This window comes from Ischnura elegans, chromosome 3 (genome assembly GCF_921293095.1).
Source record: "Ischnura elegans chromosome 3, ioIscEleg1.1, whole genome shotgun sequence".
Taxonomy (NCBI): Eukaryota; Metazoa; Arthropoda; class Insecta; order Odonata; family Coenagrionidae; genus Ischnura; species Ischnura elegans.
In genome coordinates this window covers 127,319,621-127,339,945 of record NC_060248.1, presented here as the reverse complement: position 1 = coordinate 127,339,945, position 20,325 = coordinate 127,319,621, and the positions used below count along the sequence as shown (strand labels likewise).

Sequence of the window (20,325 nt, the reverse complement as noted above, 5' to 3'; positions counted from 1 at the left end):
TTCAGCTTCACGTGAAAAATATTCCGCCTTCTATGCCTGCAGGTATTTGTATCATTTCTTCATCAAATTTGACGGCCAATTTCGAGTTCGCCCAAAATTAGCCTCTTCATTTGTTAATGGAGGTAAAGTTTCATTATTTTTAATCGTGCGTAAAAAATGTAAGCACGAAATGCAAGGCTGACTGAAGTGAAAGTCCTCATCCTGAGTGACAACGATTTGGTGCGCTGTCCTTGGAGTGAAAGTTGTTGATAGCTCAAGTTGTGCGTTCACGGCATGTGTTCGCATTGTCCTCTCGGCGCTTAATTAAAACCGCTCGACTGTTTGTGCGCCTCAATGGCGCGTGGCGAGAAGGAAAACGCGAGGCGACGGCGAACGGAATTCTCCGGCGAACTCTCGATTTCCTTTGTCGTGTGGTGCCGCGGTGGTGATGTGCGCGTCTGTCTGCTGTTAACAGCGGGAGCGAGGACGCCTCGAGGTTTTAGACGGGGAAGGGCGCGGAATGCACCAAAATCTGGAGGGAGAGACCTTCACCATTTGAATGCCTACAAGAGGAAATTGGCCACCGCTTTTATCGATATTGACTTGAACCATTTAAATGCATAAATAGATGTGTGTGTGTTACATTTGGAAAAATGAAATGCACGTAGCACGCAATATAAATAGTTCAAGTCAATATCAATACACATAGAGACACAAAAAAAGAAACACTCACACGGGAAAATAAACTCGGAAGCTTTCGAATCACTGACTTCTTCATCAACCTAAGTGAGAACGATTTTGTGCAGTCACACTTTAGGGTCTATCTCGGTCTTACAAAGAGCTACAGGGAGAAGGTTTTGTGCATGCGACGCAGGATTTCTTTACTTACATTTTAGACGTGGTCCGCCGCAGCTCATCATTGCGTAAAGTTACGGACAAAAAAAACGTGCAAAATCGGACCAGAAACACTCTACCCGCAAAATGGAAGGCAAACAGTGGTAAGCCACAATTCATTCCTGTCTCCCCACTGCAGTGGGTATCCTTTTCAAAAATCTAACAATCAGAAACAGGTGCAACACCATGACAGACAGCAGCGCCACAACTATAGGCGACAAGGCAACGACAGGTAGAGCTGCAGAGTCAACCTGGCTGAGGAACTTGCTGCCATGACGCTGCTAGTCACGAATGTAACGGTAGAGGATTCACGAGTCGGCCACGGAGAGTTGACTCACCCACCGATTTATGGGCAATCCACATTTATGAAATTAGAGGGTGGAGAAAAATTTTGTCGCGAAATTATATCCATGGGTAGCTAATGCAATTAGGAACCAAATTTACCAATTCTGTTTAGCTTGAAAAACGTACCATTTTTAAACTAAGTACAGAAACTTTTAGCCAAGTGACCCGTTTGGTCAAGAGTTTGCCCTGTTGCCGAATTCTCTGGAAAACTCATGACTTCGAATACTTTGGCTGTCGGAGATCGCGATATATCCAAGGCATCCGGCAACAGGGCAAACTCGCGACCAATCGGAGCGCTCGGAGCTTAATCGACTTAACCATTGATGATTTTGGTTCTTAGTGGCATCAGCTATCCGGGAATTAAATTACGTGGTACAATTTTTCTTCGCCCTTTACATTATACTGAATGCAATATTTTTCTATTCCAAATACTAACTTACGAATTTAAATAATCTTTTGAAAAAATGGGAATAAATGGATCACATTGCGTTCATCGACGCGTTGCGAACATTTTGTAAACCAATAAATGATCGCACGAAGTAGCAGTATTAATCTAACTTCAACGGGACGAACTAGTGTTTCCTCTGCCTAGATCTCTTGAGAGTACATAAAAGAGTGCTCAAGATGACTGCGTATTAACCAAGAGCAAACTCCAACATTTAAACCCCAACTTCAGCATAATCACGGAATACTAAAATACTAAAAATACTAAATGAAATAATTATGGAAATACTAGTCAAAATCATATGACCTCTCCTACTCTGTCGGTATTAAATTCGATTGCCGCTAACCTTCCATTCAAAATATACCATAAAGCAAATGCTATAGCCGTTGTAAGACAATCAGTCCTATCAAATTATCTCTCTTGTTCTGTACCATCGTATTTTGCCTCCCGATATGAAAGAGTACTATGCTATTTAGGTTATATTCTCCATTATTCATTATTTTTTATTATAGGCTCCAAAATATTTTAAAAACTTATTAAAACAAAAATTCCATAAGCTAATTTGCCCTTGAAATGAAGGAGCTAAAACGAAATTAGATTGAAGCTTAAAGGCAGAAGGGCGACATGATTACAATTAAGAAATACTCGGCCGTTTTCTCTGTTTATTATGTCTTTTATGGGCCGAAGAATAGGTAGGTAATTGTTGTTATTGTCTATTTTATTACATTTTGTACGCTACAGAGAAACTTGCTCACTTATTTGTGGAAAACGAGACATAATTCAATGTTTTCTTTGCTTACTGCTTTTAAATTAGACAAACGTTAAGAAGTTAGATTGCTATTCCTTCAAATGGCGAGGGCTTGCGGCAAAAAACAGGTAAGGAGGTAAATGTATTGAATGATGTTTTCAGCTGTATGCACTTGAATCATTTGGAATAATATATACCACAAATAGATGCTTAAGGACGTTACGTTTGCACAAGGCTCCATGCTACTGTGCGCACCAGTAATAGTGTCTGACAAAGCGTAGGTTCATTGCAAATACTTCATACAGTATTCCTGTATTTTGAGTATAGCTTGAGCCTTTTTTACGTTTAAGCATAAAATTGCTATTAATAACAATTTACGGGAGGTATGTATTAGAACTGAAAGTTGTTCTACATCTGCAGATTACCCTGCGTGCCGCCTCAGAGCTGTTTAGGGATAAAAGTGTTTTACCCTATGATAATGAAGAGCGGTGCCTCTTTTTCTGTATTCTACATATAGTTTTGCTGGCAAGTTGTTAAATATCTGGCTTGGAGAAGTAGATTCAAACCGGTAGGTTTATTAGTTATCATTTGCTAAGTTTTATCGCCAAGAAATTTTTGATTTTGCCTGCTTGATAAACTTTTTATGCTAAGGGTTAAGTAAACGTAAAAGGAATCTTTTAGGAAAAAAATTCTCGCATCAAAATAAACAAAAATTATCTTGCGGGTATTAATTATCACGTTCTTACATTGGGAAAATATTTCGTGTCCTAACTTTCATACGGTACATTCCCTTCCCAATATCGATCGATGATGGCACTATATGAAAATACTTGCATTATAAAGTTGAAATTTAACTAAATAGTTAGCCATGACAAAATATTTGACCATTAAATAATAAAAATTTATTAGTAATCGTTATTTTGACGAGAAAACGTTTTTCGCCAGAAATTTGAGCATTATAGCTTGCGTTACTTCATCTTCAAAATCATACAAAAATTACTGTTTCAGTATAATTTTATTAATAATACAATTCTATCAAGTATTATTAGCATTTCTTCGTCGAAACACATTAGCTCTGGGAGGGAAAAGTAAAGCAATGAACTTCTAATTTTCTAAGTTAAAAGTTATTTTCTCCCTATAATCATCTATAGCGTGTAGCATCTTATGGTTATGAGAATAATGCCCCAATGAAGGTTTCTTAGGGGATTTAAATGGAGGTGCGTTTGCTACAACATCAGTTCTTCACTTCCCACCAGAGAGAGAAAGAGAGGTCCCATTCGGCAGCAGCATTTCACGGACCGTTCCATATCGTTTTAACCTCTACGACCTTCTCATTGGTTTCATTTTTCATCGCGTGCCGTGGGTATTACATGTTTATGGCGTCGTCATTCCCTCCGCGGAATTGTATTTCATCGCTCCAGTGATCGCAAGTTTGTGTGTTCGCCGTTTGCCGGGGGTCATGAAATCCTTCGGGTGCAATTAGAGGGAAGCGGCGAAGAAAGAGGCGATGTCATAACTTCAAAAGCAAGCCCAGATGGGTTTGCTCCGCTACGTGGGTAGGATTCCGACAACCCAAGTGCCTCCGCTATTCCGCTCCCCGAGACATAAAAGGCAGCGAGGCAGCGAGAAGCTGCAATTCTGGGTAAAGAATGGAAAGGTGCCCGGCGAAGAAGGGGCAAGATCTCAGAACAGCTCGACTCCCTTCTCCTTCCAAGGGTCCACGAGCAAACTAAATGGGGCGATTGAAAATTATATCATATTTCTTGACCATGAACTCTGTTATCACTGAAATGATAAGCAGGCAGACTTCCTCTTCCATCCATGCCTCCAAATGAATCATTAAAATTATTTAACATGAACATTTAACAGAGATAAAAATCATGGGATGGGCGCAGTACTTGGTTGCCTCGTTGATATCAGAAGATATAATTTTCGATCTCACAATTTAAGTAATTAGTTCTTTGTTAATTCCAGGTAGGAATAAACTGATTTTCCTGTGAGGTGTTATTTTGAAGACAAACAGATTTCAAAACCAACTATTTGCCTTGAAAATGATGAAAAAGTCATCTGAATCAGTCGATAGCATTACCATTTTGTGTAACCCCTACTTTGTTGTGTTTACCAAGGATGAATTTCCCCATGATAAATTATTTGGCTTCGCCGGGATTCAAACCCGGATTTCCCGAATACCGGGGGGATCGTGTTGGTGTTGTGGCTAGTGTGTTGGCTTCCCATCCGGTTGGTCCGGGTTCAAATCCCGGCAGCGGCAGAGAATTTTCAGAGACTGCCCGATCCCTGCTTGAATGTTGTGTGAAGGACATTTCAAGTGCAACATTTCGTCCGTCGGATGGGACGTTAAGCCGTGGTCCCCTTGGTGCCTTTCGTTAAGAGCAGGCTAATGCCGACGCCCGGTTTCTCTCCACCCTTCCTTCCATACCTTTCCCTCATGGCGCAAATGACCTCAGCTGTCGGTCGCCTCTCCAAATACCATACCTACCGAATGCCGGTCAGGCATGCTAACCAGTTACACCTCCAAGCCGTCTTCTGAGAGTGAATCTGTGGCTGGGTTTCACCGAACAAGGTGTTGACGTCACAAGTCATCGCTGCGGCACTTGAGACGGAGGTCGTGCTCACTGAGCCGCTGTGGAAGAAAAGACACAACCTGAGATTCGCCCTGGGAAGATCGCTAGGTGGTGTAACTGGTTAGAATACCTGACCGACAATCGGGAGATCCCAATTCGAATCTGAGTTCAGCTAAATATTTCTTCATGGCGGATTTCATCCTTGGTGTATGCAGGGCGGGAGGGTGCGGGGGGGGGGGGGGCTTAGGGGGCCCGTTGGACATCTAATTTACGCTAGATAGAATGGTACTTTTGTTCGGACCCGCAATACTTCTGGGAGCTTACCCCATACTTACTGGAAAAGTCACTGAAATTTCCACCCGCCGTGTTTCTGACCTTCAAATTCCTCAAGCCCATACCAATATATATTTCCAATCTTTCCATCCAACTGCGTATAGATTCTGGAACTCTCTTCCGCCAAATATAAAGACGTCACAATCACTTCAGTCGTTCAAAAGAAGGCTGTACTCCTATTTGAAATCTGGGGCTTAATTCAGTCTCCTCAACTCCTTAGTGTGATGTTATCAAAACTCTTTACATAAATGTGTATATGTATGTGTGTGTTCATTACTGTCTAAGTTAGAACTTATATTTTTCTGTTATTAGTATTGAATATTTTACATTTTTTGTATAAATATCTACTACTTGTTAGCCTAACAATAATCTCCTTAATGCCTTATTTTTGCCGAAATGCCTTTTATTAGGAGTTGAACATTTCCTGTATTTTCTATTTTTTTTGCTCTCATAGGTTTTACCTAGAGCTTAATAAAAATATTCTATTCTATTCTATACTTAGCCTCCCCCTTGTCCCTATCCAGAATCCGCTACTGGGTGTACGTAACCTTGCACCCGTAAGGGTGACTACGTATTAAGCCAGTATGAGTAGTGCGCACTCGTATGCAGAGTGGGTAAAAATTTTGTCACGAAACTCTAACCTTGGATAGCTGATGCCTGTAGGAACGAAAATTACCAATGATGTACAGGTCGAAACGCGCCATTTTTAAATTACAGAATTTTTGCACCAAGCACTCCCACTCTGCACGACTTTGCCATGTTGCTTCGCAACCAGGAAAACTAGAGAGCTGCCTTGGATGAATCGCGATCTCCGACGGGCAAAGAATTCAAACTCACGAGTTGTCCGGATCATTCTGCCGACCTAAATATCCGTTTTCGGCCTAAAAATCGTTTGCGATCATCGTTCTTACTGGCATCAGCAATCCTGGGATACAATTTTTGGATACAAGACACGGTCTCAGGCGTTATTTTGTTGAATTGCTTCATTATAGAATAAAATAAAATAACTTTGTCTTATTCCACACTTTATTTTAAATAGCACGACCCGGGTTTCAGCATCTAGTGCTATCATCAGGTGATAGCATGATAATAGCATTAGATGCTGAAACCCGGGTCGTGCTATTTAAAATAAAGTGTGGAATAAAACAAAGTTATTTTATTTTATTCTACAATTTTTGGACACAATTTTTCTCCATCCCGAACAAGCATGAATATTAGAGACTGCCACGAAGTTATAACAATTTTGGTTAAACATATATGATATCTTAAGTTCTGAATTAATGCAACTAGAGGATAAAATGCCGATCGAGTGGAAATAACGCTCCCCCTTGAGTGGGCGTGGCTGTCTGGTTCTCGTAGTATTCCCGTCTAACGGTGCGGGAGTCGATGATAAGAGGCAAAGGATGACTTGGACATTGCCTTTGTGTGGCGCTGTTTCCCGCTTCGATTCAATTTCCTCAGTCGCCTTTAATTTCCTCCTCTCCCACCTAGTCCTTCCCATAATTCTCTTCCCTTTTTACATCATCCCTCGTTCTCTCTTACCCAGGAATATTGCATGTATAGCATCACCGGGCAGTTAGAAAGCACCATTAAATTTGATCATAAACATTCTCCCTCCTGCGCCATCGTTACCTTAACTTCTCAGTATTAGTTGCTACAAAAGGAAGAAGTTTTATAAATATATTAGTCATATCGTGTGATCGTCATGGTTATTTATAAGAATTAATATTGAGCAAAGAGGGCTAAAATCATCGCACGTAGTTATTGGGGTTATTGAAAATTTTGCGAAATTATCACATGGCTTGCCTAGAGTTTGTGATCACAGTTTGAGGTGGTTCAATACGCTTTTTTGGCTTGGCTTGGCTTAGCTTATTTCGGGCGTAGTTCATTATTCAATTGAGAATACTTAACTTTTTCTATGTGTGAGTCATGGATGCTTGGATTGGAGTAAAGCCAGAGGTTCTCTTAATAATAAGTTAATTAAGTGGGAAGTATCAACAGAAATTCATGATATTCCATGCATTTTTAACTAGAGAACTTTATCCATAGATTTCTATAAGATAGATCTGTGATTACGCCGTCCTCTTGGTCACTTTAGCTACACATAGTACCTATTTAAAAGCGATTGCTTTCACATTTTCTGCATGAATGGTGGTGAAATTCACGAAAATTGTCGTGAGTGAAATTCACTTGCACCAAGAATCGAACCGCGGACATTTAGAATGCCGTGCCATTGCATTATAATGGAATTTTAATTTAACTTGTCAGAGATGGCTTTATTTAAGGAATATGGACAGCGCACTGCTCTACGTAGCGGCCGGGAAAGCCAAAGTACCGTGGTTCGATTACAGGTCAGCCAGCACCATGAAACACTATATGTTTTCTTTGAACAAAAGAACTATATCGTTAGATTTCTGCTGGTCAAGTCTGTGAATACGCCTTATCCTTGTTCTCTCCTGTTATATATAGTGTATAAGTGTGAATTATTTCAAATTTTCTGCATGAACGGTGGTGAACTTCACGCTAATTGGTTTCTTCCCGAGGCAATAGGGTAGTTTCCTTCATCAAAGAAAACGAAAGGCATTGAATGCGATTCTTTACCCACCATTAGTGTATTCATAACATATTATTTGGTTCTAGAAATCCGCGTTTAGACGAAAGTCAATGGTCAATTTTATCCTCATTTGAAAAAGGCCAGACTAGCGCCCATGCGATTCCACTCCACGTGACGTAACAGGGACCTAGTTTCTATACGAGTAGATAGGAGTTTTACATCGTCTGAGATTACCAATGCATGCATGAGACACAGAGCTCAGGGAAATATCTCATGATAACCACACATTAAAAATACCTAAATTCGGAAAGATTCCTTCGTTTGATAAGGCATTAATGATCCTTATTTAAGCCAAGCGCTACCAGCTTGCAGGGTACTCTGCTACCTGCTAGCATCCTGCTTCGTATCAGCGCTCAAAGCCTCGCCCCAAGGTCACCTCACTTGCGGCAGCGGAAACCAGAGCGACGTCACTCGGAGTTTTCCCATCATTCATAGTTAGCCGTCGCGTTTTCGCGCGCTTGAAAATTTTCGTTTTTCATCTAATCAGGAAAAATAGATATCGTCATTTAAAAATCTATAAGCATGAAATACGTACTCCAGGAGTAATAATCTTTCGATTTAGGCAGTAAAAAAATAATAGAAAACCAACCTATTTGCCTTTTAGCGGCTGTATAAACGCCATTCGAGTCGATACCATTCAGACGTACCCAGTGCACTTCTGCAGTACCGTTCAACTCTGCCTCTCTGCTTCATGACGTGGAACAATGTTCTGATCTTTAGCTGCTGGCCGGCTGGCTCGTATCACTGTGTGCGGCGTGGGCTTGCGTATCTAAGTGGTTTGCTCGCCCTTGTCACTATTTTCAGGGTATATCCCATCTCCACTTCATTTCCTCCCCATCATCTAATTTCCTCTTCTCTCTCGTGTCCATTATTCTCTCTCCTTTTACGCCTCCTTCCTCTCTCTCTCTCTCTCTCTTCCCTATCCTTTAACTTTCCCTCCCTTCCCATTCCTTTTCTCATCCACTTCCGTATCAACCCTTACCCTTCACATGCATTATGCATGTCCACCGCTCCCAAGTGCGAAGCTATACACACCCAGGCTAACATTTTCGGGCCGCCCCAATTCCTTCGGCATGCCTTCCCCGTTACACCACACGCTCTTCCTCGCGCACGGCATTTGATTGAAGGTTTTTAGCGGCGGCCGAGGTGGGCGACCTACAAGTCCTAAAGTTTCAGTCGTTTGCATCTCCCACGGTGGCTTCCGCTTGATACGGCCCTTGTTTATTTAAATTAGAAATCCGCACCTCGCTCTCTGTTCTCTCTCACATTCACATCTCTCTCTCTCTCTCTTCATTAATTGCTGTTCGTTATCCGACACGGGTGATCTAGAAATGCGGGAAATTGAGTCATTCGTGTCCCTGCTGTGTCGCTGCTAACTTTCTTTAGAAAGTAGCTCTCGAACATCTTGACTTTCTTAATAGCGTATAGTTTTACCTTTCTATGATCATGGTTTAGTAATTGCTGTTTTAACAGAAATTTAGATTCATGGGTATTTGAAAGCGGAAAAAAGGGCATAATATGCATGCAATGCATGTTAATCAGTTTTACCTTTAATCATCGCTTTTACCAGCCACTTGAGCTGGCTGTAGATGTGAATTCTTAGCTTGAAACCTTAATAGCTCGGAAATGTAATCAGCAATGTTTTTTAGCTTTATTCATTTCCTCTCGTAAATGTTCTAGTAAGATGCGATGGATTTTCAATTGAAATTAATAAAAATGGGGATGATGACTTGATGAGATTTCAGATTTGATGCAACACGATTATTAATTGAAAATGAGTACTCTCGTTCGCGCGTCGCATCTTTCCAAAGCATAACATACATATAATATGTTAGTATTAAGGAATCAAATAAATGGTCTTGTCATTTATCTCGTTAAAAATCTGGCTCTGGTGGTTAAATATGTGTCCAATATATTAGCATAGCATTCTACGATGTGGTGTTACTCTCTCACGCACAATACTGACAGAGCCATATATTCCGATTCTAACCCTTTCACCCATACTAGTATCACAAAATTGTAAGCTTAAGTAATGCTACAACCCTTTTGACTTCTTGCATCCATATAAATTACAATGTTTTACACCGTGATTGAAATGTTGTCATCTATTTCGGAACCAAAAAAGAATGAGGTCGCTTAATTACCACGATAGTAAGGATGCAACTGAGGATCAAGAAAAAATGGCTGAAGGGTGTTGAAATAACTATAAATAGAGAAGTGAAATACATGCTATCCCTGTTATGAATGCCGGTGTTATTAAAACGGCATCCCAAGGTAATATACTAAATGATGGAGGTAATGTTTTTCATCCTTGTTGGACCAGTTTTTCTGTGAAAGACCTTACTCGTGGTTTGAAAAAAAGCAATAATGTACTCCAAACACGGACGGAATCCATTTGGATAGCAGTTTTAATCTTAGCATAAAAGTACATTACAAATTATCGCTCGAGTGTAGACTATTTAAGAGGGTATCATCCAGTAATGAGGTAATCCCTATATTTCCCTTGGAAGGTATTCCTTTCATTGTTGAAATGGAACCACCTTTCCCCGATGACGTACTTACAAATAAGATAAAACCGAGCTGAAGCACTTTTTTTTAAAATACCCGCACGAGGCGCAGGTAGACATTTGAATATCCAATGCTCGCACTTACAATTTTGATCCAAGAAAAAAATGCTTTGCATGCGTGAACATGTCGATCTTCAAAATATTTGTATGTACTCCAGAGTTGAGTGTCATTTGCATAATTGAAATGTTCCAGCGCTCACTGTAATAAAAAAAACTATGGTGAATGGTATGGTGGGTTTTTACCGATTCCAGAGTTTCCTGTTGTCCTAAGTTTGAGCATATTCAAGTGGAGTAATTTTCCACTTAATATTCCGTCAAAGTGCCTGGTATTGTTTTTCAGGCACCTTTCAACTATTTCCATAAAAATTACGCATTTTCTAGACGAAATGCTCTTGTAAATCTCTTGTTAAAGCCACAGATGTGTTTGGGTTATAAATCATCCCTATTCCCCCCGACACAGCTGTAGTGATGGGAAAGTTAGAAGAAAGTACTTATTTAAATTGGAAAATGGGAGCACATTTTTCCAACGATAATATATTATTAAATAATTAACAGCCCTAACCATAATTTTCTATCATTTTCTATGATCTACTTGTACGTAAATAAAACTAAATTTGTCGTATCGTTACTCTAATCGATACTTGAAATAAAAGAAGATACAAAATTTCAATGCATGCATAAGCATTTCGTCCTATTAACACATAATGTAGGGTAATCTTGAGAGTTTTAATATTTTCATTGATAAGGATATTACTGCTTGTAATTTTCAGTGTTTATGTTTACTCAAGAAGTAATTTTCTGTTTTTTTTTTGCAGATAGAGGGAAATCTTTGTGCTGCACTTAACCCGTATTCCGGTGAGTAACCCTTGCATGCTTCAGTTGGTAATTAGAGTTGTAACGCAATCCAATATGTTTTGAATGTGACGCTTTTTAATACCGTGCAGACAAAATAATTTACCATGGTGTCTCCATTATTTTTAATTGCACACGCTTCAGTTCGCAATTTGAGTGCAAAACTCATCACTGAAATGCAACGCATGCATAAATACCTGGCTGAGCAATACATTTATTTAGAGTCAACACTCCCTCTTTGGATAACAAAAGGTATCTAAAGTTGTGGAAATGTTTTCTGTCCCTACAGATTCTAATATTCGAGCAAATTATTGACTTTTATTTTCTTTATATCCACCCCTTGTCAATTAGTGCGAAAACACTTCAAGTGCATGCTGTTATATCGAAAATTAAAATTTACATCTCTGCACACAATTCTATAATACACGGCGAAACTCTACTTTTGAACCTAACCGAAGGGTGGTTCGTCCAGGGAAATCGGATGTATTCAATGAAGGATTTTGCTTGATTTTCCACACGGTCCATATCCGCCCCAGTTAGCTTGATAGTCAAAAGAGTAAGTCAAAAGAGGGGGCTTACGTGTGACCCGCATTCTCTTAAATATTTGTAATAAACCAAAATTTTCAGCGCTCATAGTTCAATTTACTCTCGCTGTATTATCGACAGAAGTCATTTGATGATAACATGGATGGTTTGAAACTGGACGAGCCCAAAGTAAGAAGTCCATGGAATCACCGAAGTATATCACTCTATGCATAATCAATTGAACAGAGTTTCTTTTAAAATGTCGGGAAAATTATTCTTTGAAATAAAAAGAACCAATAACTCATACTTAGGTTACTAATGTTTGCCATTTCGAGAACAATATCTCTTCCCACACTAAGCTATCTTGGAAATTACACAATTACTTATACCAATTTTTTTTACAGAGCACGACCCGGTTTTCGATGAGTTATCATCATCTTTAGGCGCAAATAATGATCTGTTTATCTTATTATTGTTATCTAGCTGCCTGACGAATTTTTGAAACGGACGCCAGAATAGGGGGAAAGGATGGGTAAAGATATTCATTTATAAGAGTATTGTCCTGACTTTCAATAATTCTTAAAATTTCTAACTGCTCTCTGGAGTCCAATTCACAGCGGTTAATTTATGAGTTGGTGAATTTTATTTTCTTTCCACAATTTTGGTGATCCACAAAGACAAACAAAACCAAATAGAAAAATCAAATATAAGACTCGCCCGCTGAGCAGCGATTGCTGGTGAGGTCTGAACACCGCGGCAGTTGCAACGCAAGAGAGAGATTTGCAGATAGATACTTTGAGGAGGCGAAGTAAGTTCTCGTGAGTCAAGAGAAGAGTGAAAAATTAAAGAAGTGTTACTTTCTAGAGGGTTCAAAGCTGTGGGATGAAGTGGCAAAGAACTTCTACCATCGATGATTGGCTATTATTCGTCAGAAAATTGCTGGATAATAGGGTGGTTTCCTATTATTTTTTTATTGTCTAAATCGAAAGATTATTACTCCTGGAGTACGTATTTCACGCTTTTAGATTTTTAAATGACGATATCTATTTTTCGCGATTAAATGAAAAGTGAAAATTTTCAAGCGCGCGAAAACGCGACGCGTAAGTAGGAATGATGGGAAAAAGTCCGTGCGACGCATTTCTGGTTCCCCCTCCCGCCTTGTGAGGTGACCTTGATCGAGGCTCTGAGCGCTAATAGGACGCAGGATGCTAGCGGGTAGCTGAGTACCTTGCTGGCTGGTAGCTCTTGGCTTAAAAAAGGTTTATTAATACCTTATCAAACGAAGAAAACTTTCCGACCTTAGCCAGTTTTAATAGGTGATTATTAAGACATGTTTCCCTGAGCTCTGTGCCTCATGCATGCATTGGTAACCTCAGACGATGTATAACTCCTATTCCCTCGTGTAGAAACTAGGTCCCTGTGACGTCACGTGGTGTGGAATCGCATGGGCGTCAATCTGGCCTTTTTCAAATGAGGATAAAATTTGACCCTTGCCATTCGTCTAAACCGGTATTTCAAAAACCAAATAATTTGTGTATTATGAATACACTAATGGCGGGTAACGAATCGCATTCAACGCCTTTCGTTTTCTTTGATGAAGGAAACTACCCTATTTACAGCGATGCACTCGCTTCCTTTTCTGTGCTATTTGATTTCCTAGTATGCAAATTCACTCGGGTTTGTGCACATCATAATATTCTTTTATGACTTTCAAGTCTTCTCGTTTGTGGGACACAGTAAGTAATAAAATTCGTTGGTTGTCCCATCTCAATTATTTTGCCTTATAGTCAGAAAATAGTCTCAAAAAGCATCTATGGAATTAATTTTGTAATAAATTCATCTCATTACTTTTTTCTAATTTGAAGCGTGTGAATTGGATGCATCTCTTTTTTAACGGGAAGGACATGTTTATTTTCATCCCCTGAATTTACTTGAGGGCGAAATCGTGATAAGTAATAAATTTGGTAAAAAACTCCATTTCTGCCTTATGGCGCATCCGTTGCTTACCTGAATCGATGCATATTTAACGAAAGAAATTGAATAACCATAAATTTATTTTTGTTCTTAATATTTTCTTTACAGTTAACATAATTTTGCCAATTCCAACTATTAATTATGGTTTTACCTTTTCAATTACGATTAGTATAGGTATCATAGAGTAAAAAGCAATGAGACTATCTGCCTTTTTATGTCAGCTATTTACATATCAACCCACTCGAAGCCTCGTTTAACCTGAGGAAACTGGATACAAAAACTTTTTCTGGAAAAATTCACTGTTGTTTTAATGAAGCCGTTTCATTTTACGTGACCACTGCAGTGGCGTATTTTTTCGTAGTGGAGAGGTCCTAAGCTGTTTTAATGTCAGCCATATTCCTAGCCGAGAGACAAGGAATCTGCGCCCTGCTGGAATATTCATGCATCTTTTGCGATTGGGCTTTCACTTTCCTGAGTGCCTGAGGGCGGGAAACAGAGCCGAGGTCAGCCGAAGAGTCCCGACAGTGCGACCGGGCCACTTGACGTGGGCCTCGACAACTCCTGCGGTCCCCACTGTCCATTTGAACTTTCACGAGGGAAACTAATCGCCCACTGCTGCTTCTGGGAAGTTGGGCGTTTGTTTCTCGTCTGGCGGTGGGGAGGCGGATCCCGAGAAAAGGGACGAAGCTTATAACGCCCACTCCTTGTTCCCCGCCCACGTGGACGCAAACAAGTACAGAAACGAGTGTTAAGCAGAAAGGACACATTGATCAGGGCACACTGTTTAAATGTAAAATAACTTATTGTTGCAAGGACGCGCCATCATAGAGAAATCACAGTTATTTATTCAAATTTTTTTGTGGGATGATTAAAGCATTTCACCATTGACTTGGCGTTAGCTCTGACAATGAGCAGAACATTCTGTACAGAAATCATGACAGCCGCATTCCAGTGAAAATTGCCAATATAAAAGCAAGATAAAATTGCAATTATTGATATACGTTTGTGTTGTAAGTATTGAGTGAAAAAACAGATAAATGTCTGTATTAATCATTTTGTAAGAGCGAAATGATTTTGCTTCAAATTCCTAACTTCTGTCCATAAGGAAAAGAAAATCGGAGATTTTACTCTAACAATTGCTATGAAAACACATTAAATTCAATAATAGATTTCTTGCTACATGCTTCATACGATTATTCAGTGTATTTTATGTAGCCATTGAAGTAGTATGAAGCCATTATATGTAACCGTAATGTTACAGTAAGTGGTAAATTGTAATCTTGACATCATTTTTTCTGCTGCAGTGTGAAGACGCAAGCACCTTCTTCACTGAACACTGTCAACGTTCACATAGGTGAATGATGAAATGAAGATGTAATTGATAATACGCTTTATAAGCAATCGGGAGATTGCAGAACCAGCCCGATCAAGTCTATCCATTTTTGCACGGAAAAATGCTGAAATGTTTCTACTGCATATTTTTTAGACTGATCTCCGTAGTTAAAATCTTAGGAGATAGAATTTTTGATTTCAGCTTAGTAATCCGATAATAATCTGTATTAATTCACTTTAAATATAAAAAAACATCGTTTAATGCCTTAGACTTTTCTGAATTGTAAAAATTCAACGCTGTGGCCAGATGAGCTTGAAGTTTTGGATAAAAATCATTTAAATAAATCATTTTCGTACTGTACATAAGACGGTTTAAAGCACTAGTTCAAGTAAATCTCGAAAATCGTGACTATATTTGTTTATGTATTTGATGACAAAATAAGTAGAGAGCAGACTTTTAGTTCGTTCATACTGTGAAAATCTCGGATACGCTATTTTTTTATTTCTGTGTCGGAATATTTAAGCTTTCTGTGCCTAGGTTCTTTTTCCTTAGTGCACCTATAGTTCTTAGAAAAGCGAAGTTATTTTTTAAGCCTGGTGAGGAAATTAAGTGCTGACTACTCCCGTTTTCTTTTTTTAGCATTAAAATAGGTTATAAATCTTAGGAAAAGGTACCGAGAATGGTCAGTATCTTAGGGACAGAGACGTGAAGCATTGAGAAATATGTGAGGAAAATGAGGCAATTGAAGATTTGAGAAATGAAGGACGAAGATAATTCCAGCAGAGTCTTGAGGAAGCATGGAATAAGGGAAGGGTGGTTGCGGTAGTTAGGCGAGTGTTGTTATGGAGCGAGGACATTGGTGGAGAGGTGGGGGAAATGGGATGGGGATGGTAAGGAGGGGGCGGAGGTAAGAACTTTTAGGCGGAACTAAGAAATCCATTTTTATTTTTTTCCTCCCTCTTCTCGAGGCACCGGCAAGAAAAGATTATTGGTGGTCGTCCAGAGCGGGAGAGTTTTGCAAGGGAGGACCATGTTCGGTGTGGGGCAGGATGAAGAAAAGGGGGAAAAGGAATGAGGAACGGATGCCGGAATGTGGCCGGGCAGAAGAAGTAAGCGGATAAAATATCGAAACGTCGGGGGGGTAAAAGGTTGCGTTGGACATGGGCATGTGGAGGGGGGGGGTGGAAGTATATTAGGAGAGGTAAGGGAGGGGTGGCGGCAGATGGCGCCTGCAGCCATCCAATTCCGAGTTTTCCTTCCGTTAAACTAAGTCTCGCTCGTTCGTTAAGAGGGACTTTCATTATAGGTTCGCAGTGAGGGAGGGATGTAACGACTTATCGACCATGGAACAGACTAACACACACACACAGCCAACCCATTCTCCCTGCTCCACACACGAAATGGGTTACGCACACCGGCAAAGAAATTCACACATTATTACGCACAACTAGGCAACATAGAGTTCCTATTTTTGCCACACCTTTTTTGCCAAAATCTTAGTAGCCGGGAAAAATTTCCCACATCGCCTCGACAGTGCAGGTGTAGTTCTTCCCCGAATCAGTTTTAATCTTCTGTCATAATTTAGTCATAATTATGGCGTTCTGAGATGATCATTGGGTCATCTCAATGACTAATATGCTAACAGTGTCGAATTACCTCTAGCTACAATTTATTCATAAAATTAAACTATGGAAATAATTTTCTCCATTCGATATTGTGAAAATTTTGGCACATTGTCCTCGCTTGTAGAAGGCAAATGCATAATTTTGATTCTGCTGTTACCAGGCTTAAATGAAAATACGTGTTAAAATTAATGGAAATCGGCAGATCAGCGATGGTATAATGAAGAAATGCCCTTCATTCTGATACCTATCTTCCTAATATCATTTCTTTAATCTGTGGAATCATCTGGAGAAAATTTCACTTACGTCACATATCGGATTAAAAGCAAATCTATTAGAAACTATATCTTACGCAGAAGAGATAGTTTGGCGGGCCTCGCAGAAGTTCGTTGAGGAAACGAAGAATGGGCATCAAATCCAAGTATTGAGAGCTCTAAGCCTGTTCATACGATATCGTATGCGTATACTAAGTCTATTTTCACTGAAACTGATACGTGTTTTGCAAAAATAATTATTGTGACCGAGAAATAAATATTTTGAAGAAAGCAGGTGCTTTTGTCTGACTTACCATGTGTTAATCTACTTCATAGGGCCTTCAGTGAATGGCGGATCCAGGATAGGGACAAGGGGGACAAGGCTAAGAGGGGTTAAAAATTCCAGCAGTAGTGGGGGTCGGAAAAAATTAACATTCTATCTAGTGTAAATTGGATACCCAAGAGGGGGGGAACACAGATCCGCCACTGGCTTCAGTAAAATATTATTTTTACGGAATTGCATTCACTGTACCTTATTGAAATAAAAGAGGAGATCATTCTATTTCATTTGTACATGGAAACATTTGAGGTACCTTTTCCAGTAGAATACGACATTGTCTGACTTACACTGAGTGAATTAGCTGCTAATTAGCCGTGGTTGAATTTATTTTGGACTAGAATATACCGACGAAAATGTTGTCATTTATAATTCATGTTCAAAATATTTTTATTTTTTTAAATATGTCCAGCGGCGTGGTGTGAACAGTAGGTTTTAATTAATATCGAAAAATCCGGCCGAGGAGTTTAGAGAGTAATAAATGTATTACTAAATGCCACTCTTATGGAAAATAAGTTTATCTCAACACATGAGTAGGATATAAAGTACTTTCTCATGACTTCATCGCATCACCTAACTAATTTCTTGATTTTAATGCAATGGCCAGCGTGGCATTCCATTGATGTCCTAATGTGCATTTGCCTCTCTCCATTTCTTCTCGAAAATTACCGGGGAATTTTGTCAAATGTTGTATAAAATCTTGTATAGTGTATTACCCTGAGCTATTTTCTCTTATATTGACCTAAATTACGTTTTTGAGCTTTGAAATAGTTTTTATCGGTAACAAGTACGGCATTAACTTTAGTTCATTCAGAATTATTCACATTTGGGATGTGACATATTTTAGTACTGTGCTATGATGTTATGAAATATTTCATGCAGATTACTTTGATAAAACCATTTTCCTCCTCAACTCTGCCTCTTTGAAATCATAACCCAGAATATCTCCCTTGGGTATCCTTTGGGCAAGAGAGATTGCGCCGAAAACTTTTCTCTCTCCCGGAATGCCTAAAACTTTTTGCGGCGTATATTTTTATAACTTTCAAGGGTAGGTTCTCACACCTTGCCTCATTTTACCATGGAATGCTTTTTTTGCGTGAAATATTGACCTTCAAAATAGGCGAGCGGAAAATCTGGCCGGCAACCATTGCCGGAGAAATGTTGAAACGGCTTTTCATTTACAAAAGCTTTTAGCTACTGAAAAAATTAATAAATGCTGCTGCCTTTTGCACTCGTCGCCGCAAAATTAAGGCGAGATATATCGCAGTCACGCAAGACATAAAGGTTTTTAACGATAAGGCTCTTATAGTTCAATTTAAAATAATCTTAAAAATATTTAGCAGCCCATTTATAGCACATTACTTCGTAAAACTTCTAAATGGAAAATACTTTTATAGTACAAGCCTTACCGCAGTGGGTGACTACTAATTATTCAACCATAGTGTAGCCGGTTTGAGTCTGGTTTGTAGAAAATCTTCTAATCTAAAGGTTAAGGGCATTATAATTATTATAATATATACGAAAGCAATTTTTTTGTGGGAATAGAGGGAATAATAAATTTTCTTTTTCCTTCTATTTCTACGATTAGGGATTTCAACCAAGTTACGCCCACTACTATTAATTATTGTAATTCTATTTGGTAATTTTTCAGTGTACAGCTGCATGCGCTCCAAATTAATGAATTTATATTACTAGTAAGGTATTGCAGGAAAATTACGTTTTCCTCCTTTTTACCAATGTAACTAAATATCTATATGATTTAAGTGACTAGTCATAATAATCTAAGAGAGTTTAATGCAATAAAATAAAATAATAATGAGGCTCAGGAACCCGCAACGTTTTCTCAAGCGATCGAATCCTATTATTTCGACTTTTTTTAGGAAAACAACTGAACAAGATTATTGAGTATCATAGGAGATACAGTTTGGTGTAATATTTTATTCATTTTTTTCACTTTTCAGGCATTGTTCGAAACTTTCTATTTATTTCCGAGGATCGCACGGTTTTTTAAAGTTGAACATATGCATTTCTACTCCGGAAATAGTAACTATTATAGATGTATCATTAACTAACAGCTACAGGAATAATTAAATTGGCTTGTGCAATTTGTCTTTGCAATTTGCTTGCCTTCAGTGACTAATTCACCAGCCACAGGCATAGATGTCTAGGGCGCTGAAGTCACCTCATGGAGACTTGGGAAATAAATACGAACGGTTGCCACCGCTGAATAACACTGCTGTAGGCGAAGTAGAAACCCCTGTGTCAGTGGCCGTCGAGCCTAGCCAGCTAGGTTGACTCAATGGATTTACTCCAGTCCCACGTGCGGACGTCGAGAGCTCGGCAGAACGCAGTATTCGCGTCTCCGCAGTAAACGTAGGGACGCGCCTCAAGTCGACCACATCAGGAGCAGGCGTGCGTGCGTATTTCGTCGTCCAGGATTGAGTTTGAGTGGAGGACAGTTATTCGGACGCGTAGCTTACGCTTTACTGGTCTTTTTAGTGACGTGTTACCAAATTAATATTTTCGTCTCCATCTTTAAATTTTCGAAATGCGTGGAGTGGATTGTATTTTTAGATTGTTTGTATCTAATATTTGAAAATTTAACATGAGTATATTCTCATTTCTATTCTTGCCGTATGCAATGTTTAGGCGAATGTTGACAACGGTCCACTTAGTATACACCGAAAATAAGGTAGCCTTTTAAGTTAAAAGATCAAAGTTTAAAAAAATGCATTGGGAAAGAATGGATAGGAAGTGCGGGGAGTGATGTTTGTGCTTAAAATGTGCGAGAACAATATGGAACGGCTCGTCGTATGGGGATGCACCAAAGTAAACAGTATTGAGAAGAAAAGAGCGCATTCTATTCAGCGTCTGCAATATACTTCGTGTGCAGCGAACTGCGTCTCCTTGAAGGAATGGGA

At 39.3% G+C, this 20,325-nt stretch overlaps 1 protein-coding gene across 1 annotated transcript in view; it reads left to right on the top strand.

Moving 5' to 3' along the window:
- Positions 1 to 20,325, top strand: part of LOC124156550 — a 1,117,512-nt gene that overhangs the window by 222,888 nt on the left and 874,299 nt on the right. Inside the window, exon 3 of the mRNA XM_046531158.1 lies at positions 11,323 to 11,362. The gene's annotated coding sequence lies outside the window, so the exon portion shown is untranslated. The remainder of the gene's footprint in view (positions 1 to 11,322; positions 11,363 to 20,325) is intronic.